The sequence below is a fragment of the Mustela nivalis genome (assembly GCF_964662115.1).
Source record: "Mustela nivalis genome assembly, chromosome: 2".
Lineage (NCBI taxonomy): Eukaryota > Metazoa > Chordata > Mammalia > Carnivora > Mustelidae > Mustela > Mustela nivalis.
The window spans coordinates 12,108,059-12,135,028 of record NC_139021.1 but is presented as its reverse complement, the minus strand read 5'-3'; positions in this window follow the sequence as shown (position 1 = coordinate 12,135,028).

Below are 26,970 nucleotides of genomic sequence, written 5' to 3'. Positions count from 1 at the left end.
CTTCTCCATTTTTGCTAAGAGTAGGGGTGGAAGAAAGTATTAAGAAACTGGAACCAGGAGACTCAGATTTTCAGATCTGGTATTAATGTTCTGGGACACCTTGAATAAGTCACTTCCCTTTGGGTCTCAAGTTCAGCTCAGTAAACTGAGGAGGGATGGAACCAGACCTTCTGGTGGGTGTCTCCTTGCTTCCTGAATGAAGAAGAATGTCATAATGGAAAGACTGTGGAGTTTGGAATCCAACAGCCCTAGGTGCGAGTGCCAGCACACTCTTTCCTACTCCCACTTAAAAATTCTATAATCTTAAGTAGGTTGTTTAATTGGCCTACTCTCCTTCATTTATCCAAAACTCTAAATTAGACACCTACTTTGTGCTAGAAATACTATTTCTCTGGGATGAACACATGAATCCCACTCACAACTTCATGGATTTTATGATCTAGCAGAAGAGAAAGAAATGCTCACTTCTCCCCCCTGCCAAAAAGTAATGTCAATAATACCTACAGCACAGAGCCAATGAAAATGTATGCCCAAAGTGCATTGCCTGGTACCTGGCAGTAGTGGGGCATTTTGCATAATGGCTGAACAAAGTTTCAATGTATGTTGTGTAGGGAAATGCTTGAAATTTATCTCTCAGCTATTGCTTCTATTACGTGATGGGAGAGATTTCTTTCAATCCCTTGGTCTTCACATGGGTGGGTTCCACAACTTAGGTGATTTTATTTTCATAAGATTGCCCAAGGATGGGATGGACCCAAGGCTTAAAACAAAGATGTGTGTTAGATTCTGCAAGTCAGAGCTCTATGGGCCACTCAAGGGACTTGAGAAAACATGGATAGTTGGAGCCGAGGAAGGCAGGAAACACTTAATGCAAGGGCTGGTCTGGATGGGTGGTGAACAGCAGAATTGTGGTTCAGTTTCCCAGAGGGCTGAGAAGCAGATGAATAGGATGAACAGATGAAAAGCTGACCTGCACCACCCACTGGCTGGGTGATCTCCGGCAAAGCACTGTTTTGTGAGCTTCGTTTTCCTCATCTGTAAGCCACCCTCATGGTGCCCTTAGAGAACGAGGTGCTCACCTTCACTGGAGCACCTAGCATTTTATATTGGATTCATTGTTTCCAGTTAGGTCACTTCTATCCATATCCATGGTCTCTGCTCTGGTCCAAGCATTGTCACCCCTGGCTTGAAACACATCGAAACTCTCCTACACTAAGAAAATGTTTCCACCTTTGTCCCCTTTTATCTGTTTTCTGTACTGTGAAATATATGTCTACACTACTCCCTCTACTCTCTTCTTACTCCCTGAGCTCCAGCCACACCAGCCACCTCTCATTTCCTTCCCACTCTAGAAGCCTTCCCCTCTGTTCCCTCTGCCCAAAACACCTTTCCTGATCCTCATCTTGGCTAGTTGCCCTTCTCTCATTCTTCAGATCCTGGTTCAAATGTTATCTCCTATAGAAAGACTTTCCTGATCCTTAAGACCGGGAGAGGGTCCCCGTTTCCTTCATAGATTTACCATAGTTTGTCATTTTACAGATATATTCTGTTGTGTTAATATTTCAAAATGCTTGTCCTTCTCTCTCCTCGATTTGACGGTTAGCTCCATGAGCATCAGGAGTCCACATTTTATTATTTTATCCTTATAATCCTGAATAGTGTCTATTACATAGTAGTGTCAAATAATTATTTTTTGGATGAAGAAGTGAATGAAGAAATGAGCAAACTTATTTGTTCCCCCATCTTGAAGACTGGGGAACAGGCCTTCATTATGATCAGCCCAGCACTTAGTAAAGTATCTGGAATTGACAGGAAGTTTTCTACAAGTACGTGTAGGAAGGACACCCTTGATGAGCCATCAGTCATACTGGATGACTTGACAGTCTTGCTCCAACAATACATTTCTGAGACACTGAGTATGGTCCTTCACCTCTGTCAAGGAAAATGTCATGCCATGCCTTTGCAACATCTACACATGATTAAAGAAAACTCCAAAACTCTGGACAAAGCCTTTCTATTTTCAGGAAAGTTTAAGATGCGTTATGGATCCAAACTATGTCCACCACCCTTGCCATCATGTGACTTTCTTATTAATCAAGGACATATGTCTTCTGACTTCAGCAGGGACCTGAGTGCTCCCTGAGCCACTGGTAGGGGGGGGAGAGAAAGGCAGTGCGTGGATAATCTAAGAAAAATGGAGACAGAGGGATTATGAAATGTTCATTGAAATAAAGTGTGTGCAAAGGGAGCTAGGGTCACACACAGGAGAGGAACGGGAGCAGGAAAACAGGAGGTTTGGGCCTGGGGTAGTTTATAGGCTGTGTGCTCCTGGGCTGTTACCTTAAGGGTACCCAGAGAGACCCCCTCTAGAAAAAGCCTGGGGATCACTTTCATGGAGAAGCCAGGCCCTCATCTTCTGACTTCATGCCTGTCTCTTCTAGGGCACATGCATGGGGAGAGCAATTTTTAGAAATAAAACTGTCGAGTGGAAGATTCAAGAGAATTCCAGAGTCCTGGGGAAAACATGTGAAGAGAACACATCTCCATCAGGCTGATAATCTGAAAAGCAAGGCAGTATTCACTTCTAGTTTCACTAAGGTTAACGCTTGGCCAGAGTCTCTCCTTAATTAAGAACTGGGGTTTGCATGGCAGTGTGAAGATTCTGTAGATAATCTTACATATATTTTCCTCTGCAAATCCCCACAACACCATGATGCTGATATTACTGCTTCCATTTCCTGCCCCAGGAACCCAGAATAAAGGGACTCGGACAGCCTCAGGCTGCTACCAAGTGCAAGAGCTGGGAACAGGGACTAGAACCTCAGAGCCAAACCCTGTGTTTTATTTTGTTGGCTCTTCTCCCCTAGAACCCTGCAACACCTGGCCCAGGGCACCCCTGTAGTGCTATCCTGTGATTGAATCATTTGTGCTCAGAAAGCTGAGCGCTTCAAAGATCTCAGATTGTGGGAGTTGGAAGCAATGAGAGGCAAGTTCATATATGAATGGAGATCTGAGGAATTCATGGCTGTCAAGACTCACTTTTGCAGGGCAACACCGACTAGGGGGCTCTTTGGCATGGTTCCTGCCCCCGGCTCCCTTGGGGTCTCTCCAGTGTGTGGTGTCTAGACTGGAGGCCTCCTACCTGGATTCCCTGCCCCGGGTTCTGCCTCCCCTCTATCTCTGACAGTCCACCATCAACCTGTGGAGGCCAGAGTGACATTTCTAAAATATAAAATTGGATCACATAATTTTCCTCCTTAAAATTCTTCTGTGGTTTCCCCATTACCTCTGGGACAAAGTGCAAAGTGTCCTCAGTAGGACAATGACAGTCATTCATCACCTGCTGGTCCTGGTCGTTATTCCTTCATTTACTAAAAAACAGGTATTTGCCAAGAGCCTCCAGGGGTCAGTGCACAGTCCTGGGGGAATGCACGGGACTAGGTTTGCTGTTCCCAGGCTGCCCAGTTCGGAAAGAGGTGTCAGATACCCTGATTTTATACTTCGGCCCCCGTGAGGTTCTCCCTGTCTCCTGGAATCCCTTCTCCTTTCCAAATCTCAGTGGTGGTTCCTATTCCTCTCACTCTCTAGAGCATCTTCCATAGAACCCCTCAGACACAGCTCCCTACCCCCAGCCACCAATTTTCTATCCAGCGAAGCCGTCCTGAGAGGAGATGCAGGTTGTCTCCTTCTTTATTCCGACGAGTCTTTCACAACCTGTAAGAAGTTTCCTCCACTTTATTCACCTTAATTAGAGCATATACCATCTTACTTTATAACCATTTATGTGAACTTCTGTGTCCCCAGAGTCACTGTGACCACCTTGACAGGAGGAACCCCCACCTTCTCTATTCTCGGTGCCTAACACAGAGGAAGGCGCCAGATGCAAGGTGCTGAGCTCCTTAATAACACCGCATGCCTGGCTTCTTGCCTCATGAATGAAGCATTGTTCTGGCTGCACCGGCTGCGACTGCTCCCCCAACATCCCCCAGATTCCCCTTCAGCCTCCCCCTACATGTCTGACACTTGGGTTTATGTTCCAGAACAATCTGTGGCCATCTGTCCTTCCTCATTCTTCAGAGGCAGTCTTTCCATGGAAGGGTGGCTTTGCGCAGCGTAGTGTCCGTTGGCACCTAGCCCACTGCCAGGCCCACAGTGAGATCTCAAGGAACAGCTGTTGCTTTTGAAAGATGATAAGGATTTGTTAAAATTGCCTGGAGTACATAACTACCAACCTTTACAGTATGTATAGATGTATATATTAATATATATAATATAACATGTGCATATAATGTAAGGTATATATAACATATATTACTCTTAGATATGTATATATGTTATTATATGTGACATGGAGTATATGTAATATAAATAACATTACTCTTATACATGATACATGTGTAGATTACAAATATGTGCATTATATCTATTTCTTAATTTTTCAACTTGTCACAATTACAAAGAGAAAGCTATTCTTACTAATTTTTACTAGCAAACTTCAACAAATTGAAGACTTCATAAGGAAGGGACCATGTCTGTACATATTTCTATTTTGAGCTTCTAGCAGACACCTCATATTTGTCAATGCTCAATGAATATATTGTAAGAATGGGTGAATAACAATGATGGGCATCCTTTACTGAATTTATACCACATGGGGTAACTTAAGTGCTTTGCATCTCTATGTTTTCATTTAGTCCATAAAGTAACCTTGTGAGGGAGTTATTACATTCACTTTACAGATGAGGAAGCTAGACTCAAGAAGTCTAAGTAAATTAGCCATGGTCACATGTCTCATAAGGGGCACAGTGTAATTCCAAAATCAAGCCATCAGCTGCAAATATCCATGCTCTTAACCTCTAGGCTGTGCTTGCGGCAAGTAGCCCCACTAATGAAAATAGAGCTATTTGGTCGAATGCAGGGCACTTTTGTTTTCCTCTGTGAAGAGAGACAAAATAATCGGCCTGTGCCTGCTTCCCCGGCAAGGGTCCAGACTCTGCTTCCTGATTCTAAGTCTGTCACCAACTGATACAGACAGGAGGACCAAGTGACCCGGGTCATACAGGGCTGAAGGGTTCCCTAGGACATAAAAATTGCATGCTAAAGTCAAGACCAAGTTTACCCTAAATTCAGGGCTAACCTGATAGCATTAAAATACTCCAGACAAAATCCATTTGGTCACTTGCTTTGAACCAGAGTGTGTATAGCGTGTAGTGTGTGCACATGCATATATGTCCGTGCGCACCATATACTGTTGTTACGAGGAAATGGGACATATTTTCTCATGAGATTTATTCCAACTCCAAAGGAGAAGCTGAGCCAGACCAGAACAGGAGCAGCTTCACTTCCAAGCTGAAGTTTAAGATACTCATCCTCTTGTGTTGTGAGTTGTGGAACCCTACACACAGACGTAGGCACATGTTTTAACTCATTGCACAGACTCACATACAGTCTCATCTCCCAAACCAGACACATTTCCCTTAGTTTCACCCCAATTGAGGCTCTGCCACAGATATGAGCACGTATTTGTATAGTCACCCAGCCATGACTCATACATATTCATTCATTATAGGTAATCATACATATGCACACCCAAGTTTATGCTGGATTCCTAGATACTCACACATTGTTGCATTCTTGCACCCAGACAGACTACAAAAGTATACTATCATATACACTTTCAACCAAGACACTACATATGTACAGACATGATGTGTGCATCAAAACAAAATATATTATCATAGTGACATTCATTTGGTATATACATGTAATCACAATTTCAAAATAGGCAAATGTACACTCATAGGCACAAAGCTTGTCTTTTACCCATGATGTTTGTTTCACTTACAGAAGCATTTTCACAGATGCTAACATATTTTCTCTAATCCACATATCCAGTCACACTCACTCATACACACATTCACATATATGTATATGCATGCATGCATATTACACATTTCTCTCTTTTACACAGACATACAATATACCCTGGACAGTTGCTTGAACTGTTGTCTGTGACAAAGCAGGGTACAGGGACAAACTTTAAGAAGAGGGAAAGAAAGAAAGAAAGAAAGAAAGAAAGAAAGAAAGAAAGAAAGAAAGAAAGAAAGAAAAGAAAGAGAGAGAGAGAAAAAAGAAGAAATAAAGAAAGAAAGAAAGAAAGAAGACACACATATATAGAGGTATACATATATTTTAACTGTATCTTACATCTGTCCCTATCTACTGACACAAGGCATTTTCTGTCTATTCATTTTCAGTTGGATACACATTGACAAGATCAACAGACAAAGAATCCTGGATCAGACAATTCTTCCTAATCCCTGCATTGCCCCAAATACCAAATAGAGCTGGTGTATCTGCCAACTCTCTTCAAGAAAAACGGGGTGGGGGGGGAGAGTCCATTTGCACATGATCTTTGTAGAGGCCCACTGCCAGCGAGAACCCCAGAATTAGCAAGGTTCAAGAGGAAACTGACCATAGAGGAATGTTTTCCTACTTAGTCAAAAAGATCCGGCTCCTTTGAACACAGACTTTCTGCTCAGAACTCCTAATGCATTCCACATTTAGCCATTAAATCCTAATTGGAGGCCTGCTGGGGAAGGTATGGGGGCCCAGCCTGCTAGCATTTCCTGGGTCACATCCCTGCAAGACCCAGCCTGACCCTGGGACCTTGTATGACCTGCCCTTTTGAACTCTTAATCCCACTATTGGCCACAAAGAATTAGGAGCTCAATTTACTCCTGAAACCACAGGCAAGTCCTCTCTGGTCTTCCTCTTCTCATCTGCCATCTCTTCCCCCACCCCCCACACACCACCACACACATATAAACACTTTATTTTTCTTCCCTTTCCTGCCTCCTCGGTAAGGAGGCAGGATGTCCTGTGGGGTCTTAATTGAAAGGCTCCAAAAAGCCTGAGACTTTTATGATGAAACAATTGTCCTTGGTAAATGTCAGGCTTGTATTTGATGATATTTATGACCTTTTTTCCATTAGCCTGTCATTTTCCTGAGAAATTATGACCCTGGCCCTGTCAGCCTAACCAGGCCGATTTTATATATAGTAAGTGGTGTGCAGATGGGAAGAATGTCACCCTCCTCTTTGCTCAAATGACTCTGTCACATCAGATTGGGAGCATATCTCACCAGGTACCAATAAGCAACCGGAGAGATAAGATAAGAGTGATCTAGCCTTGAAATGATCACTTTGGAGGGTCTGGGTGATTTTGGAGTGAAAGCTAGTTTTCACTCTGCCTCTTGCTAGCTTACTAACTCGTACAAGCCATCAAGCATCGCAGGTCTTCAGTATTCTCATCTAGAAAGCAGTGATCAATATGCCTGCCCCATAAAAGGGTTGCTGTAAAGATCAAATAAATAAATACAGGGAAAGAGGCTTTGCATGATTGGAAAATTAATCAGATATCATTAATATTATTGAAATCATGAAGGGATTCTCTCTTCATCAATGGGAGTCTCAAGCTGAGCTAAGAAGTAGAGACAAAATTGCCTTGAAATCTGAGGGAAGCCACGAATCATGGCCAAACGCTAGAAAATATAGGAAGATAAATTTTAGCTCTATCTAAGAAATGATTTCTCAAGGGTTGGAACTGTAAGAGGATGAAATGAAATGTTTCAGAGGCAACACAATCCTCATCCTTGGGGATGTTTACCTAGGGCCCCTTGAAATGTCAGTCTCTGCTTTGTTTCTCTTGCTTCAATCTTACTTTTACAGAGATTAATTATTCTGTAGACCAAAGTCTTCTCCAGTGACTGAGCCATCCCAGAGAAGGGCAGGACATAAGTCAATAGCCCCCAATCTCCCTGTCTAGAAAGGTTTAGAATTCAAACACAGATCTTGACCTGGACCCTAGAGTCTCCATCATGACTGCTGGCATGACTATTCTCAAAGAAGACGCCGTAAAGAACACGGGAGCTGGCATCAGATTCATGACTTCAAATCCTGTGGTACCTCTTACTAGCTTTAAGGAATTGAGCAACTTAGTGGAAGTCTCTGAGCCTCAGTTTTCCTATCTTTAAAATGGGAGTAATGATAAAACCCACCTTATCAGATCACTGTGAGATTAAATGAAGTAATCTATTGAATGTATGTGGCCCAATTTCTGGCATGGAGAAAATATCTGGTAATGTTATCTTTCGTCATTAAATGGTACTGTTGGTGGTGGAGTCAATTATGGTGATCCGAAGCTGGATTTTCTTTAATAGAGAATTTTCCGTACTAGACCCAGGAACCAGTGTTCCATGGAAAGAACTCGACTCAAACCTGTTGCCCATAGTCAGGGAACCATGAAAAAGAAAGTGGAGGAAGCTATAAGAAGATAACTAATTGAGGAAGGAAATCTCATTTTAGATTGAGTCAAGAAAGACAGCTATGGCAAAGTGGCATGTGAGCTCAGCTCAACATGAAGAAAAGAATCCATCCAGGTATGGAGTAGAGGGAAGAGCATTCCAGGCAGAGAAAAGGTTCTGAGCCATGAAAAAGTTGGGTCAGTTGAAGTCACTGGAAAAAGACTAATGTGTGTGGCTGCACTAAGTGACACTATGTGAGATTGGTCAAAGGACAGGTTTTGCAGAACCTGAACACCAGAGTATGGAGTTGCTATCAGCAGGATCTTAACAGGAGAGTGGCAGGGTCAGATTTATGCAGGTAATACTCTATGAAGTCACAATGTAGGATTTAAACAAGCAGCATCTTTCCACAGCCTAGTTTTGCTACTATTGGTCCTTTGCTGAATTAATGAAGGACAGGAAGGCTGACCACTCAAGGCTATTGTATGCTGCTGTGTTTTATGCTCAACTGTGTCAGAAGTCACAAAGGAATGCTAGTGCTCCGTAGAAGCTTTGCCCCAGCACTGAATCTACAAGTTTAGATTCTTACCTTATGTAGTATTACATTCTCAGAGCCTAGAAATAATATATGACACATAGTAGACACTCAATAAAATTTTTTGAATTAAATAGATTAGATCCAAGGACAGCCTGAGCCTTTATCACCAGTGGGTGGCTCCTTCAGTTCTTGAATTTAGGAGGACACTCCTAAAACACTGGTCTTTAAATCATGCTAGTCCACGACAAAGTGTCCTCAGGTCCTAAAATCCCTCCCAAATATATTCCTGGCTGCCCATCTTGTGGAAATTTAGGTCACAAGCTAAGGCTCTTTTAAGTAATTTTTTTTTCAGCCCCACCAGATATTCAAGCTGTCTTTCTTGTGGACAGTAGATGGGAGAACTATAGGTAGTAAGAGGTTACATTTTTGTCTTCTTTCAGTTTTCCCATAATGTTCCAAACTGAATGAAATAATATTAAGAAATTAAAGTCAATTTTCATCATCATACCTGTATGGGTAATGGAAATCACATTTTTACAATGTGATAAAAAGGAAGCATTCCTAGCTGAAGGACTTGCAATAAGAAAACAATTGGAAGCAAGACAATAACAGGAAATATAGTTTCATACTGCTTTTTAGATTTTGTCCTGCGTTCTGCAGGCTTTTAAAGGTACCTTTTATCCGATTTTGGTTTTGATATGAAATGGTAGTTCTAGCAGATGTAGTTGGTTTAATGTATTTAGGTGTCAAAACAAAATCAGTGTCCAAAATTATTTAGCTAACGTATTCGAACATATTCTTTATCTACAGATTCCTAAAATTTGAGATCCATAGAAACCAGAGGAAGTATCAGAAAGGTAAAAGAAACTTCTAGGGTTCCAGGTGGGCCAGGCTTTGAATAAAAGAGCTCACATTTATACAAGTAGAATTGATACTTATGTCATTATTTTCAGAATAAATGTTTAAAATATCACCTCCGTTTTAAATATAATGGAATATAATTCTAGTTATTTCACTGTTAATAGGTAAAAGAGATGGGATTCAGAATCCGTTTTTTTCTGGATCCAAGTAAGGTCTTTTCAGCTACTACATGTTACTAACTGCACACACACACACACACACACTGAATTTAAGAATTAGTGAATGAGTAAGGTAGTGGAAGGAAAAAAGGACCTTAATATTAGACAAATCTGAATTTGAATTAGGGCTTTGCCAATTGCCTTGTTGGTACAGTGTATTTTATTTTCCCTAAGGACCTTAGTCAGTCTAGCCTGCTATAGCAGAATATCATAGTCTGAGTAGCTACTAAACAACAGAAATTGATGCCTCCCACTTCTGAGACCTGGAAGTGTGAGCTCAGGATGCCAGCATGGCCAGGTTCTGGTGAAGAGCCTCTTCCAGCTTGCAAACTGTAGTTTTCTCCTTGTGTCCTCACATGGCAAATAATGAGGTGATGGGACTCCGTGAGGTCTCTTTTATAAGGCCACTAATCCCATTCATAAGGATTCTACCATTCTGACCTAATTACCTTCCAAAGGTCCCACCTCCTAACAGCATCACACTAGGTTTCAACACATGGATTTTGGAAGGACAGAGACATTCAGTTGGTAATGCTAAATCCCCGTAAGGGGATTGGGTGTTGTCAACCGCTGCCAATGGGAAGAGAACAGATGTGATGTCCTGGCAGAGAGGTAAGAGCCTCTGTGTGGTTGACTTGTGACCTCTTCCATGTTCTGTTTAAATCGTCTTTCAGCCTTCATTCTCAAATGGGAGACGTAACACGGAGCCAAGGCTGACCCAGCAGAAACAAATGTTTGTTTCTGATGCTGTTGTAAGCATCTGAAATAGTTTGTGTTGTTTGCTTCTGCCTCGTGAACTCAAAAATTCTGACTAATGCAATACTGTTTGAATAATCGTTTGCTCTCAGCCACTAAACCATTGCAAGCCTCTGTCCTCATCTATAAAATGGGGATAATGTGCATCTACTTTATCAACTAAATATGGGGATTTTATAAGAAAACAAAATAGCTACTGTGTGCCAGACGGAATACATTGTATAGCAGGGAAGTCTCAAGTGCCTTCATACCTTTGAAATCTTTTTAAGCTCATGCTCTCTCAAAGCGCTACTTTATTTCTTTTTCCTAAACTGTCCATTCCAATTCAAGCAAGCTCCATTTATCAAACATCTATTAAGGGTAACATTTTTGGCAGGCATTGTGCCTACGAGGTAATGTTTTCTCAGTTTTGCCTTTCAGCTGAAGAGCAAAACCATAAGGAAAACAATGTGTACAGGACAAGGACATAGGTTTCTGACCAAAAGCAAATACCTGTCCCAAGGGGAACTTGGATTCCCACCAGTGTTTTAATTATGAGATTTAAATATTGTAGGAGAGTGAACCGAACCTAATTAACTGGAGAGAAAATCATCCAGGTACTCAGACTGCAAGGCAGGATTGTCTCAGACAGTATCAATACTGAAACGCTGAGAGTTCCCCAATATTATGGGAGTAGAAAATGAGCAATCAAAGGGAAGTGTGTTAAAAAATAGTATTACAAATGTATCTTGGCAGCAAAGTGACTAGTCATGTTTTTCGAAGTGTGGTCCTCTCAACACCCTCATCAGAGCCATCTTTTTTTTTTTTTTAAAGATTTTTTCTTTATTTATCTGACAGAGATCACAAGTAGGCAGAGAGGCAGGCAGAGAGAGAGGAGGAAGCAGGCTACCTGCAGAGCAGAAAGCCCGATGTGGGGCTCGATCCCAGGACCCTGGGATCATGACCTGAGCCGAAGGCAGAGGCTTAACCCACTGAGCCACCCAGGTGCCCCCGTCAGAGCCATCTTGTGGGGGCAAATTAACAGGCAGAGTCCTTGCCTCTGCCCAGACTTATCCAGTGAGAATCTCTGACTGGCCAAGCTAAAAAAAAAAAAAAAAACACATTTGTAAGTCTCTTTAGGTTTCCTTCAGGACCTTGCTTTTGTTAACAGCACTATTATATTATGTAATTTCTGACCTGTGTTACTATAGTATGTGTAGTTTATATAAAATAAAATGTGCATATCCTAAATGTTGAGTTTGGTGAGAGACTTAATCGTTTGATTCAACTGAACACACCTGGTCATCACCACCAGAAACAAAACAGAACATTTCATCACCTGAGAAAATTCCCAGCTATCCCTTTCTAGTTCCCTGCCTCTGCCCAGAGATAACCTCTTCCTGACTTCTACCATCATAGGTTATATTTTCCTGTTTGAGGGAATTCACATAAATAGAATTATACACAATGTATTTCTGTGTGTAAATGTGTGTGTGGGGGGGGTATGCTTTGCACACCACGTTTTTGAGATTCACCAGTGTTGTTCTAGGCATTGGTAGCTTGTTCCTCTGAATAGTATTCTGGAGAATGCATGTGCCAAAATGTTTATCCATTGTCCTTTTCATGGAAATATGGTTTGTTTCCAATTTGGGGGCTGTTATGAATAAGGATGTTAAGAACATTCTTATATTACTTTTTCTGCGGGCATATGTTTTATTTTTTTTCTCTAAATATCTAGGAGAAGAACTGGTGAATCATATAGTAAATATATACTTAAATTTGCATGACACTGCCAAAGAGTTTTTATATTCCTATCCACAATGCATGAGAGTTCCAGTTGCTCCAAATCCTTGCCAACAATTCGTACTTTCTTTTTAATTTGTTTTTAAAGACTTTATTTATTTATTGGAGAGAGGAGAGAGCATGAGCAGGGGGAGGAGAAGAAGGAAAGGGAGAAGAAGGCTCCCCATTAAGCAGAGAGATGACTTGGGGCTCAGACCCAGGATCCCAGAATCATGACCTGAGCCAAAGGCAGACACTTAACTGACAGAGCCACCCAGGTGTCCTAGTCCTTTTTAATTTTGCCATACTGGTGAGTATGGAGTGGCATAATATGGTGGTTTTATTTGTATTTTTCTACAGAATAAAGTTAACTAACTGATGGCTAATGGTGTCCCTCTGGCTATTTGTAGGTCTTCTTTTGTGACATATGAGTTCAAGCCATTGGCTCCGATTTTTTCCCTGTTCACTGCACTGGCAAGCACAGCTCTGGAGGTAAGTACCCTGACCTAGTAACCAAAAGCTTTGGCTCTTGACTGGCTATGCCATGAGTCAGCTATCTGAAATTTGGGTCAGGTTGCTTGCTTCCTAATCTACAGAATGTGGGTCCCACCTAGGTTATTCATTTACTTATTTCCTTTGTGGGGAGGGAGAGCAAAACCACAGAAGGAAATAAGGGAGTGAACACTCATCTCCTAAAGAAGAACCTATCCTCAAGGATTATCTGAAGAAATACACATTCGTCAGACCTGCAAATTTTTCATCCAGTTCCTGTATTAACATATAAAGGGTCAATAATGAAAGGATATTTTTGAGGAGCTTCTGAAGAAAATAGTCAACATTAAGAAATAAAAGGCATCCAAATTGGCAAAGAAGTACAATTTTCACTATTTGCAGGTGATGACATGATACCATACGGAGAAAACCCTGAAGATTCCACAAAAAACTATTAGAACTGATAATGAATTCAGTAAAGTTACAAGATATAAAATCAATGTACAGAAATCTGTTGCATTACTATATTCTCATCATAAATAGCAGAAAGAGAAATTAGGAAAACAATCCCATTTACAATGGCACCAAAACTATAAAGTATTTGGGAGTAGACTTAACCAAAGCGGGGGGAGGGGAGCAAATGGAGGATATTGTTTCACTAAAGGTTTTCCTTACACCTACCCTCACCTCACCCAAAAGAGTCACTACCTCCCAGCTTCCATAGGTGGGAAGGAGTTGGAGGACACTAATGAGTGTGCAGCGGCCAATGGATCCCTGAGGTTCTGAATCATTTTTGACGACGTCTGTGAAACAGATCAAAGACCAAGATAAGTTTACAGAAGCAGAGCTGGGAGGACGTGATGCTCATCAGCCCTGGCTCCAGGGTGGGATGAAGAAACCAGGAAGGAAAGGGACCTTGAGAGCTGCCTAGAAATTCTCAATGCCGTGGCATGGCATACAGTCAGGCAATCCACTGTGTACATGCCAGACATAAAGAAGATGTATAGACGAGACAAATGCAGTGGAAGACGCATTCGCTATCAAACAAGATTAGCTTCCGTAAAACCCTGCAGAGTGTCTGTTGTCCTAAAACCCACTCCTGGGGGAAGCTGAGGTGATGTTATCTCATTTAGTTTGTTTTCTCATCTGCCCTATGTATGAAGTTGAAACAATCTAGAAATTGAGTTGATATATAAAAAAGTGCAGATGCATCTAAGAATTCTTCTGTGATTAACTGAAGTTAATGTGTTATTAATACAGCAGGAATTTTTATTTATTTAATTATTTATTTTTATAAGAGGTGAAGAATTTCTGAGAATAAGAGGCTATGTAATTTGCTTGGAGGTTAAATCAACAAACCAAACACAACCCACACTCCCAACTCTCAATCCACTCCTCTTGCTCTTGGGTCATGCTTTTCATATCTATATCTTTCTATCTATATAGTGTTTTTCTATTTTAATTACTGTGTAGTTAACACACAGTGTGATATTAGTTTCAGGTGTATAATATAGTGACTCAACACTTCCATACAATACGCAGTGCTCACCACAACAAGTGCATTCCTTAATCCCCATCACCTATTTCCCCCATCTCCCCACCTACCTCCCCTCTAATAATAATCTGTTTGTTTTCTATAGTTAAAAGTCTGTCTCTTGGTTTGTCTCTCTCTCTCCTTTTTTCCCCCTTTCCTCATTTGTTTTGTTTCTTGAATTCTACATATGAGTGAGATCGTATGGTATGTGTCTTTCTCTGACTATTTCACCTACCATCATGCTCTCTAGCTCCATCCATATTATTGCAAATGGCAAAATTTCATTCTTTTTATGGCTGATTAATATTCTATCATATATATGATGTATATCATACCACATCTTTTTTTCTCCATTCATCTATCCATGGAAATGGGCTATTTCCATAATTTGGCTATTGTTGATAATGCTGCTGTCGGGGTTCATGTATTCCTTTCAATTAGTGTTTTGTATTTTTTGAGTACTCAGTAGTATGATTACTAGATCATAGGGTAGTTCTATTTTTAACTTTCTGAGGACCCTCCATACTGTTTTCTGCAGTGTTTACATTCCTACCAACAGAGGACATGGGTTCATCATTCTCCACATCTTTGCCAACACCTGTTTTTTTGTTTTTGTTTTTTTTAATTTTAGCCATTTTCTGGGTATGAGGTGATATCTCATTGTGGTTTTGATTTGCATTTCCCTAATGATGAGTTATATTGAGCATCTTTTCATGTGTCTATTGGTCATCTGTATATTTTCTTTGGAGAAATCTCTGTTCATGTTGTCTGCCCATTTTTTTTTTATTAAAGATTTTTATTTATTTATTTGTCAGAGAGAGAGCGAGCGAGAGCGAGCACAGGCAGACAGAGTGGAAGGCAGAGTCAGAGGGAGAAGCAGGCTCCCTGCACAGCAAGGAGCCCGATGTGGGACTCGATCCCAGGACGCTGGGATCATGACCTGAGCCGAAGGCAGCTGCTTAACCAACTGAGCCACCCAGGCGTCCCTGTCTGCCCATTTTTAATTAGATTACTTGATTTTTGGTGTTAACTTGTATAAATTTTTTATATATTTTGGATACTAACCCTTTATCAAATATGTCATTCGCAAATATTTCTTCCACTCAATATCTTGTCTTTTGTTTTTGTTGATTGTTTCCTTTGCTGTGCAGAATATTTTTATCTTGCTGTAGTCTCAATAAATTTATTTTTGCTTTCCTTTCCCTGGCCTCAGAATACATACCTAGAAAGGTGTTGCTACAACCAATGACAAAGAAACTACTGCATGTGCTCTCTTCTAGGATTTTTATGGTTTCAGGTCTCCCACTCAGATCCTTAATCCATTTTGAATTTATGTATGTGTATGGTGTAAGATATGGTCCAGTTTCATTCTTCTGCATGTAACTATCCAGTTTTCCCAACACCATTTGTTGAAGAGACTAATAATACACAAAGAATGTTTAAGAAGTATCCTAAAGTAACATATGTAGCCCAGACAAGATGCTGTAGGACAAGAGTAACTGTAACCTGCAGAAGTCTGCCAGAGTAGGACCAGCCAAAAAATATTCCTTTAGCTAGACTTATTCATGTTAACACCATTTTTTTTTTTAATGAAGTATAATTGGAGACAAATGTGAGAGTCTACTGTGGATCCCCTCTTTATTTTTCTAAAAAAAAAAAAAACATAATGAAGATTTACTCCATCTAATTGTAGCATTCATTCTCAACAACTTCTTTGTTTTTTTGTGGGGAGAGGAAACCCATTAATTAAAGACTATCCCAAATATATATATTATTACAAATAATGGCAGTAAAGACTATCCCAAATATGTATATTATTACAAATAATGGTAGCAAACATATGACATACTGTTCCACTTCTGTACTGGTAGCAGGCATCATAAATCATTCATGGCACCCTTTCCAATAAATCTGGAAATTGCTCACAATCCTTAACAACTCAGATCTATAGGCAGCCATGGCTAATCAATCTGAATCATCATAAAAGTGGAAACTTTCTTCTGGTCCCTTTTAGAGACATCTGGCTTAGGTGGCTGGAATCTGACTCTTCTAATGAAGAATATCATGCCCAGAATGATAAAACTTGGTAAAATCTCAAAATGATGATTATGTCTTGTGAATGTTGCCACTTTTTACATTAGGGTTCTTCATGACTTTCCGCCATTCAATGTTACATCTCCAGCTTCTGCAATTCATGTTCTACTCTTTCCATCACATTCTCAAGCAATGTATATCAAGTTCTCTTATCTTACCACACTCTCAGTTCTTTGGCTTTATGCAGACTGCCTCCTCTCATCACCTATTGTTTTTGGTGCTTCTTCTCACTATCACTACCACCACTACCCATGAGGATCTTCTTCTTATGGAAATATGAACTTGATGACCAAGTTGGTCAAATGTCATGAGCCTCGACCAGATAGTCTTTTTTTGTCACTCAGCCTTAGGGTCTGTGTTACTGTCCATCCTCTCTACTCCTGAGTCTAGCAGCCTATCAACAACATCTGCCAGATACCATTGCCAACTGACTTCTTGGTATTTACGTCATGAAGATGCACTGATGGGAATCTGGAAAGTGGGAAGGAGGAAAAAGCATGTTTTTCCCATCTTTTGGTGGCTCCTCCAGCAGTGGCAACAACTGTGCTGGCTAGCATGTGTGTGGTCCTGGGGTCCTTGTCAGGCAACTAGATTCCAGCAGCATCCACATCAATAGTGCAGCAATGAGGGGCTCTAGGAACACCATTTATCTTCTCCTTTCCTTCTTAAGCACTAAATGTAGTCTTACTAGTTCCCTGTAGCTATTAATCTGTGATCTCCTTATTTTTTGTCATGCCAATTCTTCTGGCACCTTTGTAAACAGTTAACTGCTTCAATTCCTTATTCTGAAGTACCTATAGAGGATTCTATTTTTCTAGTGCAGACCATGAAGAGTAAGCAGGAAGACTATTACTTATGAGTTGTCTTCAAGGGGCTCTGAGAAGATGAAATCATTGTTCTGAATCATACCCTGGAAGTAAACCCCCATCAGGTACTTTCTTGAGCTTTACCATCATTTAAACCCTAAGCCCTTGATCATTCTCTAGAACAGGGGCAGCAAACATTTTTTTGTAAAGAGTCAGTAAACATTGTAGATCATACAGTCTGTGTTGTAAATACTCTGTTCTCACGGCACAAAAGCACCCATAGACAATACATAAACAGGTGGGCATAGTTGCGTTCCAATAAAACTTTACTTACAAAGATAGGAAGCAAGTCAGATTGGCCCACCAGTGGTAGCTTGTTGACTTCTGCTCTAGAAAGTTGAAAATATAAGAGGAAGGGGTAGAACTGATTATCACTGAGAGGAGATGATCATTCATTTCAATTATCCTTTGTTATTCATTTATTCACCTTTAATTTATTTTCCTTTTATTTATTAATGCTGCTTTAGGTAACTGGGATAAAATGGAGATGAATATATGCACATTTCAAAAAGGAATATTTAATTTGATAGATTAAAGCACAAGAAAATCTCATTTTCAGTAAATCTGGAAATGTTCCTTAAATTCTAAGTGCCAAGCCTTTTCCTGTTAACTTTTTGCCAGTCATAGGCACGCTGCCACCTGCCTTTGTGTGATCCTGTCATGACTGTAACTTCTACTTAAGAAGAAGTCCCTCTTTCATGAAATGAAAGGATATTCATTACGCAGATGAGTATTAGCTTTCCAATCCAAGTGCAAGGCTTTAATCAGCCCTGAGAAACACTTAAAACACACAGAGCCTCTAAATTGCATTATCCTCTGGAAAAATATCTCCACTCCCCCATACAGAAAACAATTCCCTTGTTCTTATCATGGAAGAAACAAAAGATACCAACAGAATGCTTTCATGTATCCCCCTAAATAATGCCTATAATTAAATGTACCATATGCGTGATCGAATAAAATTTCATTTGCTTTCCAGCTTCTTCTGAATAACACTACGATTTAAAAGATCAAAGCAATAGGCCATTTTGAGTCTTTGAGATTTTTTTTCAAGCACTAGCATTAATCTACAAGAACAAAAATATCTTCCTCTATTCTGAAAAATAACAATAGTAACCAGAGTCTCTCCAAATTCATATAAAATCTAATGTTCAATTCAAAGCCTTGTTTAGAATTCATTTTCATCCTATCACAACATGATGTTATTTCCAGAATTTAAGTTCTTTTATCTTTTCCCACATTTTTTTTTTTTTTTACTTTTTACTGGAAATAATTTCAAAGCTGAAAAAAAAGTTGTAAGAGAATATAGAGAATTATATCTCTATTTACCCAGTTCTAATAATTGTTATGGCAAAAGGATCAAATCAAATATCACATGTTGCTACAAAATTACCATGCTTCTCTGATCTCCTTGAACCTGGATCTCTCCCTCAGTCTTATTTCAACTTTCATGACTTTGACACTTCTGCAGATTACAGACCAACTTTTTTTTGTAAATACCTCTCCACTTTATTTGGTCCAATGTTTGCCTGTGATTGGACCTAGTTTATGCATTTGGGGCCAGAATATCACAGCAGGAATTCTGTGTTCTCATTGCCCTCCTCCCATGGCATATCCAATTTTTTCCATTACCAGGGGTATGAAATTTGATCACTTGGCAATGACCAGTTTTCTCTGCTCTATTACTACTTTTCTCACCTTTCAAATGTATTCAAATAAATAAACTTGAGACAATGCAAAATTCCATTTCACATTCCACTTCCAACTTTTAGTTTTATTTTTTTTAAGATTTTATTTATTTATTTGACAGCGAGAGAAAGAGATCACAAGTAGGCAGAGAGGCAGCCAGAGGGGGAATGGGAAGCAGGCTCCCTGCTGAGCAGAGAGCTCAATGTGGGACTCAATCCCAGGACCCTGAGATCATGACCTGAGCCGAAGGCAGAAGCTTTAACTCACTGAGCCACCCAGGTGCCCCAGCCATCCTTTAGTTTTAGCATCCACGCATGTCTCTTACCCAAGTCAATTCTTCTATGATGATTGTCCAACTCCATCATCACATCTGTATTTTGACATTATTAAACATAGAGGCTTCTTACCTCTACATTCATTTATTCATTTATGAGACATGAAGCCAAGTGGATTCCTATTTTATTGAATGAGCTATAATACTTTGGTATCATCATTTATGCACATATGCAAATTGTCCAAGATTTGCCCAGACCCTTCAAAGAGTTTAGGTAAACTATTTAAAACTACCCATTTAGTAAGTGCTGGGACCAGGAATAAAAACTATGATGTTTAAAACATATTTAAGCTTTTTAAAACAACAAAACAAACATTCCATGCCCTTGTGAATATGCAGAATCAAGTATTCTGCATTATCTGCTCTTTAATTTATAGAATTGTTGGGATTTTGTTAGGTGAAAAAAGCCATTGTTTCAAATCCCATATCATTTGTAGAAACCAGCTGTGTGCCACCCACCGCTGATTCATATGTGGAAGCCCTAACCCTCAATGTGATGGTATTTGGGGGTGGGGCCTTTGGAAGGTAATTAGCTTTAAATGACATCATGAAGGCAGACCCCCCATGATGGAAATGGTGTCAGTATGAACACAAGAAGAGGGACCAGCTCTTGTTCACTCTCCCTCTGCCGTGTGAGGATACACACGTGAGAAGATGGCTGTCTGTAAACCAGGAATGTGTTCTCACCAGGAACCAGATCTATTGGCATCTTGTTCTTGGACTTCTGGCCTCCAGAATTATGAAAAAATATACATCTGTGGTTTGAGCCACTCTGTCTATGGTATTTTGTGATAGCAGCACAAGCTGACTAAGACTATTTTAACAAAATTAACAGTGGCATAATAAAAACAGATTTTAAAAAATTAAATTTAGATAATGAAAAAGAACCAGTATTGGTTTATAAAAATCATGAAGAAATCCCATATGCATATTTCTAAAGCGATGACAGCAGCTCATGATGCAGCTCTTAGGAGTTTACAAAAATGTTCTCCTGCATGTGGTCTTCCTTTAAAAGGATAGAAATTGACAACATTTGTATATTTTCCTTACAGCTTAGGAATTCTAGGTTTTCACGAAGAAGGTCTCCATTTCCAATCATATGTCTCCTGCATGTGTTGGGAAGGAGTAGTCAGACTAATGATTAGAAGTAGGAGGGAGACAATGTATTGTCTTCAGTTCTCCAACATTATCCTTTTCTGCTACCATTTACAAATGAAATCCAACCTGGTTTGACGAAAAGTTAAATTGCTGTTTTGGGCAACTGCATCAGAGTGAACCATCACATGGGAAGCTGGGAGACACTGGACCTCATTACAGGAGATTGTAAGAGGACTCTGTGTTTGCTGCTGGCTCTGGTTTCTAGCTCACTCGTTTGGCAGGGCCTTCATGTCCCACATATCTGTATGCTCAGCTCCTGTTGTTGGTGGTCAAAAGTGTCAGATTTCTTCTCCAGTGACAGCAAGGGCAAATGAAGTCTTTGGTCTGGGGTTACCACTCTGAGGCCTTACTGAAAGTCAAAAATGGGGAGAGCACAATCTGGAATCACACAAGCCTGGGTTCAAATCCAGACTCTGTCACTTCCTAGTCTGATGTCTTGGGAGAGTTATGTCATCAATCTGAGTCTTATTTTTTCTCACTGTCATTTGAAAATGTGAACGACAGGACCTAGGTAGCTCAGACAATTAAGCACCTGGCTTAGGCCCAGGTCATGATCCCAGAGTCCAGGGATGGAGTCCCGCATCAGGCTCCTTGCTCAGCAGTGAGCCTGCTTCTCCCTCTGCCTACCACTACCCCGTTGGTGCCCCCTCTTTCTCTCTCTGAAAAATAAATAAATAAAATATTTATTTTAAAAATGTGGACAATATAGGAAGAAGTTATATTATACATGGAAGATGAAATGATTCATACATACATGATGTTAGATAACCAAGATAGAGTTTCCTCCAGACCTCCAAGTATGTGAGAACTCCGAGGGAGCCAAGCTGAGCATTATGGCTCACTAGAATATCTAGGGTTAAGATTATTATAAATAGTAAAATGGTTTAAGAATCCAAACAAAGGGGCACCTGAGTGATTCAGCCAGGTAAGTACTGACTTTGGCTCCAGTGATGATTTCATGGGATTGAGCCCTGCTTCTGGCTCTGTGCTCAGCAGGGAGCTTGTGTCTCTCTCTCTCTCCCTCTGCTGCTCATGCTCTCTCTTTCTCATAAATAAATAAATAAATAAATTCTTAAAGATGAAAAGACAGAATCCAGAGAAAAAAGGCCTGGGTTGACAAGAGAATTTTTCCCAAATGTGAGAGCAGCTCCCACAGACCTCCTGGCTGGGTAGGACTTGGTGACTGTGGTATAAGGGGTTTGAAAAACAGTGGAACATTCTAGGTGTTTTCAGATTCATTTAAATGGTAATTGAACCACCATTTGACTATCTACAAAGTGGCAAGAATTATGTTGACACTTTCAATATGAAGTTAAATAAGACAAGCTTTGTTAATTTCCTAGGCTACCATAACAAAGTACCAGAAACCAGGTGGCTTAAAAAGAAATTTATTCTCTTGGAGCTCTGGAAGCTGGAAGCCTGAAATCAAGATGTCCACAAGGTTTTGTTTTTCTTTTTTTTCCTGGAGGCATTAGGGGAGAACACCTCCTTGCCTCTTCCTATCTTCTGGTGGTTTCTGGCCCTCTTTAGCATTCCTTGGCTTGCAATTGCATCTCTCCAATCTCTGCCTCCCTTATGACCATCTTCTCCCAGTGTGTCTCTGCCTCTGTGCCTCCTCCTCTTGTAAGGACATCTGCCATTTTAGATTTATACCTGCTTTACTGCATGTATACCTGCATGACCTCATCTTAACTCATCATTTTTTTTTTATTTTCAACATAACAGTATTCTGAGCACCCAGTGCTCCATGCAATCTGTGCCTTCTCTAATACCCACTACTTGGTTCCCAACCTCCCAACCCCCCACCACTTAAAACCCCTCAGATTGTTTTTCAGAGTCCATAGTCTCTCATGGTTCACCTCCCCTTCCAATTTCCCCCAACTCCCTTCTCCTAACTCCCCATGTCCACCATGCTATTTGTTATGCTCCACAAATAAGTGAAACCATATGATAATTGACTCTCTATGCTTGACTTATTTCACTCAGCATAATCTCTTCCAGTCCCGTCCATGCTGCTACAAAAGTTGGGTATTCATCCTTTCTGACAGAGGCATAATACTCCATAGTGTATATGGACCACATCTTCCTTATCTACTCGTCCTTTGAAGGGCATCTTAGTTCTTTCACAGTTTGGCAACCGTGGTCATTGCTGCTATAAACATTGGGGTACAAATGGCCCTTCTTTTCACTACATCTGTATCTTGGGGGTAAATACCCAGTAGTACAATTGCAGGGTCATAGGGAAGTTCTATTTTTAATTTCTTGAGGAATCTCCACACTGTTCTCCAAAGAGGCTGCACCAACTTGCATTTCCACCAACAGTGTAAAAGGAAAGCTAGGGTAACTGAGACAGAAGATAGAAATAGTGATCTGAAGGACAAACAGATAGAGAGAAAGGATCAAGAGGAAGCCTGCAACAAGCAGCTTAGAAACCACAAAAACAGAATCAGGGAAATAAATGATGCCATAAAACATTCCAATGTCAGAATTATTGGATCCCTGAAGGGGAGGAGAAAGAAAGAAGTCTAGAAGATATAGTGGAACAAGTTCTTCATGAGAATTTTCCCAATCTCATGAATGGAACCAGCATTCATGTACTAGAGGCTGAATGGTCTCCACCCAAGATTATAGATTCCAGAAAAACATCAAGACAGCTGATAGTCAAATTGAGGGATCATAATTGTAGGTATAAACTCTTGAAAGCTGCTAGGACAAAGAGGCTCCTTACTTACAGAGGAAAGCCCATCAGAATAACGTCAGACCTGTCCACAGAGACCTGGCAAGCCAGAAAGGGCTGGCAAGATATATTCAGGGCACTAAATGAGAAGAACATGCAGCCAAGAATACTTTATCCAGCAAGACTGACATTCAAAATGGATGGAGAGATAAAGAGTTTCCAAGACTGGCAAGGCTTAAAAGACTATGCAACCACCAAGCCAACACTGCAGGAAATATTAAGGGGGGTTCTGTAAAAGAGGAAAAATCCTTTTACACCATCTTAACTCATCTTAATTGCCTTTGTGAAAACCCTACTTCCAAATAAGGTCACCTTCACAGTGTTAGGACTTCAACATATCTTTGGCGGGGGAGCACAATTTATGCTTAGTAAGCAAACTCTTCCTTAAGAATTCATAGTGGGAGATAAAGACATGGAAAAAAAGACATAATTCCAGTATCATTTGAAATATGCTGTATTAGAGATCTGTTCAGGGTGGTATGAAATGTTATAAGTGGAGTGTGTAGGTCACCTGAGTGGCACATAGAGGGTCTTAGCTTATATGAGGAAGTTTAGGCTTTCATTTGGTTTTCCCTCAGTCCTTTACTGAGCAACTACTACAGTAGTGCATACCACAGTGTGGTCCTGTCATTGGTTGAGGTTAATGCCACATAATTGTTCTAATGTCAATAGCTGCAGCATAAATTCACAGCACTGTGCATGGCAAATATAACTGAAAAACAAAATATTACCTAATTGCAAATATATTGGAGTTAGGGCTTCTAAACTGAACTACTAACTCACGCAAGCATGCCAGCATTGTTTGGAAAATTCATGGCGGAGATTCTGATTCTTAGATACTCCTTGACGTGGAAGACCAGGAAAAAAAAATGGATTTGTAGCATCATAAATCTTCATGTCAACCATACTTGTAAATATTTTAAGGTACAAGCTATAAAAGGTTAGCAATTTTTATTAGCAGTAATAAAACTATTTAAAATGAGATCAATATGACAGTCTCTATCATTTCAACAAATGAATTCCCAGAAAGGTTTCCAGAACTATACATAAGACTATGTAGAATTTACTCCTTCCTCTGGCCCAGTACTCTTTCTTCATGGAGACAAGGAAGCATTCCAGAGATGGTCCAATTACTAACATTTCATACAAGTCTTCCTCTAAACAAAACTCATTGTCCCTTTGCTATCACCAGCTAGCCTCCTCAAGTGTGTCAGTTGCAAATAGAGGAGGGCTAAGGACTATGAGGCCCATGAGCAACTACTGAGAAAACCAAGCTGTTTGAAGTGCATTCCTTTCTCCTGAGTTTGCTGTTAGGAAAGGGTAACTCTGCTTTTTCTATAACAGACCCTCTGACCCCTATGAGGGCTTAGGCAGGGGGCTGTGAAGGGTCTGGAGCAAAGAAAAGTCTAGTGGGTACTTGAAGTGCTGAAATCCATGTCCCCAAACACTACTTAGAAAGGGCCTTATTTTTGGCCTCATGCCCTTCTCCAGTTTCATTTCCACTGAAGAGTCGCCTGAACTCTGTGACCTTTTCCAACAACGCTTGTGGCTAAAATTAAAATCGCCGAGTCCTGGTGAAGAGGGAGACCAAGCCCTTTCTAAATACCCACTCAGCCACCCTGATGAGTATCCCCAACCAATAAGGGAAGGAGAGAGGAATTCTCTTCAATGTGATGTGCATCTGGAAGGGAAACAAAGGAAGTTTGTACAAACACCAGTAAAAGATGCAGGATCCAGAGCTCCTGTACTCAAGGAGCTTAAAGTTCAATGAGAAGTCTGAGACTCAACTAATGGATCCTATTATGAAGCATTCTATTACAAAGTGACTTAAAGGAGTGATTAAAGGTCATAATAATAATAGTAGTAGCTACTGTGCACATAACTCAGTTTCCCAACGTTTTTGTGTGTACATTGTCTTAGTTGATTTCCACAGCATCTCAATATTTTGTAGATTGGCGCCACTCATTATTTTCCTATTTGAAAGATGGACAGACTGAGGCCTAAGTAGAAAAAATACACTGATGTCTAGAAAATGTCTAAAAGCAATCTAAATCTCTTCATTTCAAAACACTATGATATCATTCCCCCGAAAATTGCTCTTCTAGGATGGAGAAGGAAGAGACGATTTCTGACTAGTAACATACAGTCGTAATTTGGTACAAGTAAATCCTATAGCCTGGGTTATAAAATAATATATATATATATGATTTACCTGTATTCCTCCATCTACACTGTAGGCAGAATATTAAGTAACACAAGATACATTTTCCAAACGGTTGGGAAGTTAAACCTTTTTCTCCATATACATGTTTATTTATGATTCTTTCTAGTCATCTCTCAAATGCTTTTCCATTCCCTTTACTGACTGTGTACACAATTCAGGATAAGTTTGATATAAGATATTGGGAATCCTCCTTTATGCAGTCAAGAGGCTGAGCCAAAGGAAAGTAAACCCCTTGCTTGGGCAGATTCCAGAATGTTGAAGTAAACATGAAATTCCGAGAAGAATAAATGAAAGAAGATGGGATTGGGAGGGAGACAAACCATAAGTGACTCTTAATCTCACAAAACAAACTGAGGGTTGCTGGGGGGAGGGTGTTTGGGAGAAGGGGGTGGTATTATGGACATTGGGGAGGGTATGTGTTTTGGTGAGTGCTGTGAAGTGTGTAAACCTGGTGATTCACAGACCTGTACCCCTGGGGATAAAAATATATGTTTATAAAAAATAAAAAATTATATTAAAAAAAAAAAACATGAAATTCCAAAATGGGAGTAGTCTTTTTAAGATGCTTTTACCATAATCAAGTGCTATGACTAACCTCCTGGAAATACCTAGGCTCTCTCTTGTAGAAAGAGCTAGAGACATTTTGTGTCATTGTTTAACAGGACTGAAAATGCCCATTTGTTCAGTAAAAAGTAAATCCATCATCTACAATATGGACCAAGAAATCCCACCCATTCTTCAGTAAGATGTTTGATTTATCAGTTAAATCTACCTTTCTATAATAAGTATGTATTACATAATTAGGGATCATTAATTATTTGTTGAAGAAATGAATGTCAAGGAATAAGTACTTTGTTTAATGCTATTTTAACTGCCCACAAACATGAGCAATGAGTCATAGAGTAAGTGGAAATGCCATCTGTGATGCTTCTAATATCTGACTTGCATTAGGAAACAAGCGTGACGTAGATGACAGAGGGCGAAACTGGTAATGGAAGGCACAAGTTCAAGCCTGACTCAACCACTGACCTTAACAAAACATATTATCTTGTTTGGGCCTTGGTTTCCAGTACCAGTGTGGAAGCAGAGCGGAAGGAAACTCTTTTCTGGAGTATTCCTGTTCTATGGCAGGCACTGGATCATGCTTTATCTCATTTAATCTCTGCAAACCATCATGAAGGAATTATTGGCCCTATATAGACTCATAAGGAAACTAGGACTGGAATGGTATTCAGTAACTTCTCTAAGTTATCACTGGTGAAGGTAGAGATGACTTTGAACTCTGGTCTTTCTGACTATGGTTCTTTCTATGGCAGTATGCTCTTAAATTTAAGAATGAAAGATTCTCTTAAAAGAATGAAAACTTTTCCAGTCTTGGGATGAGGTGGGAACCCAAAATAAAA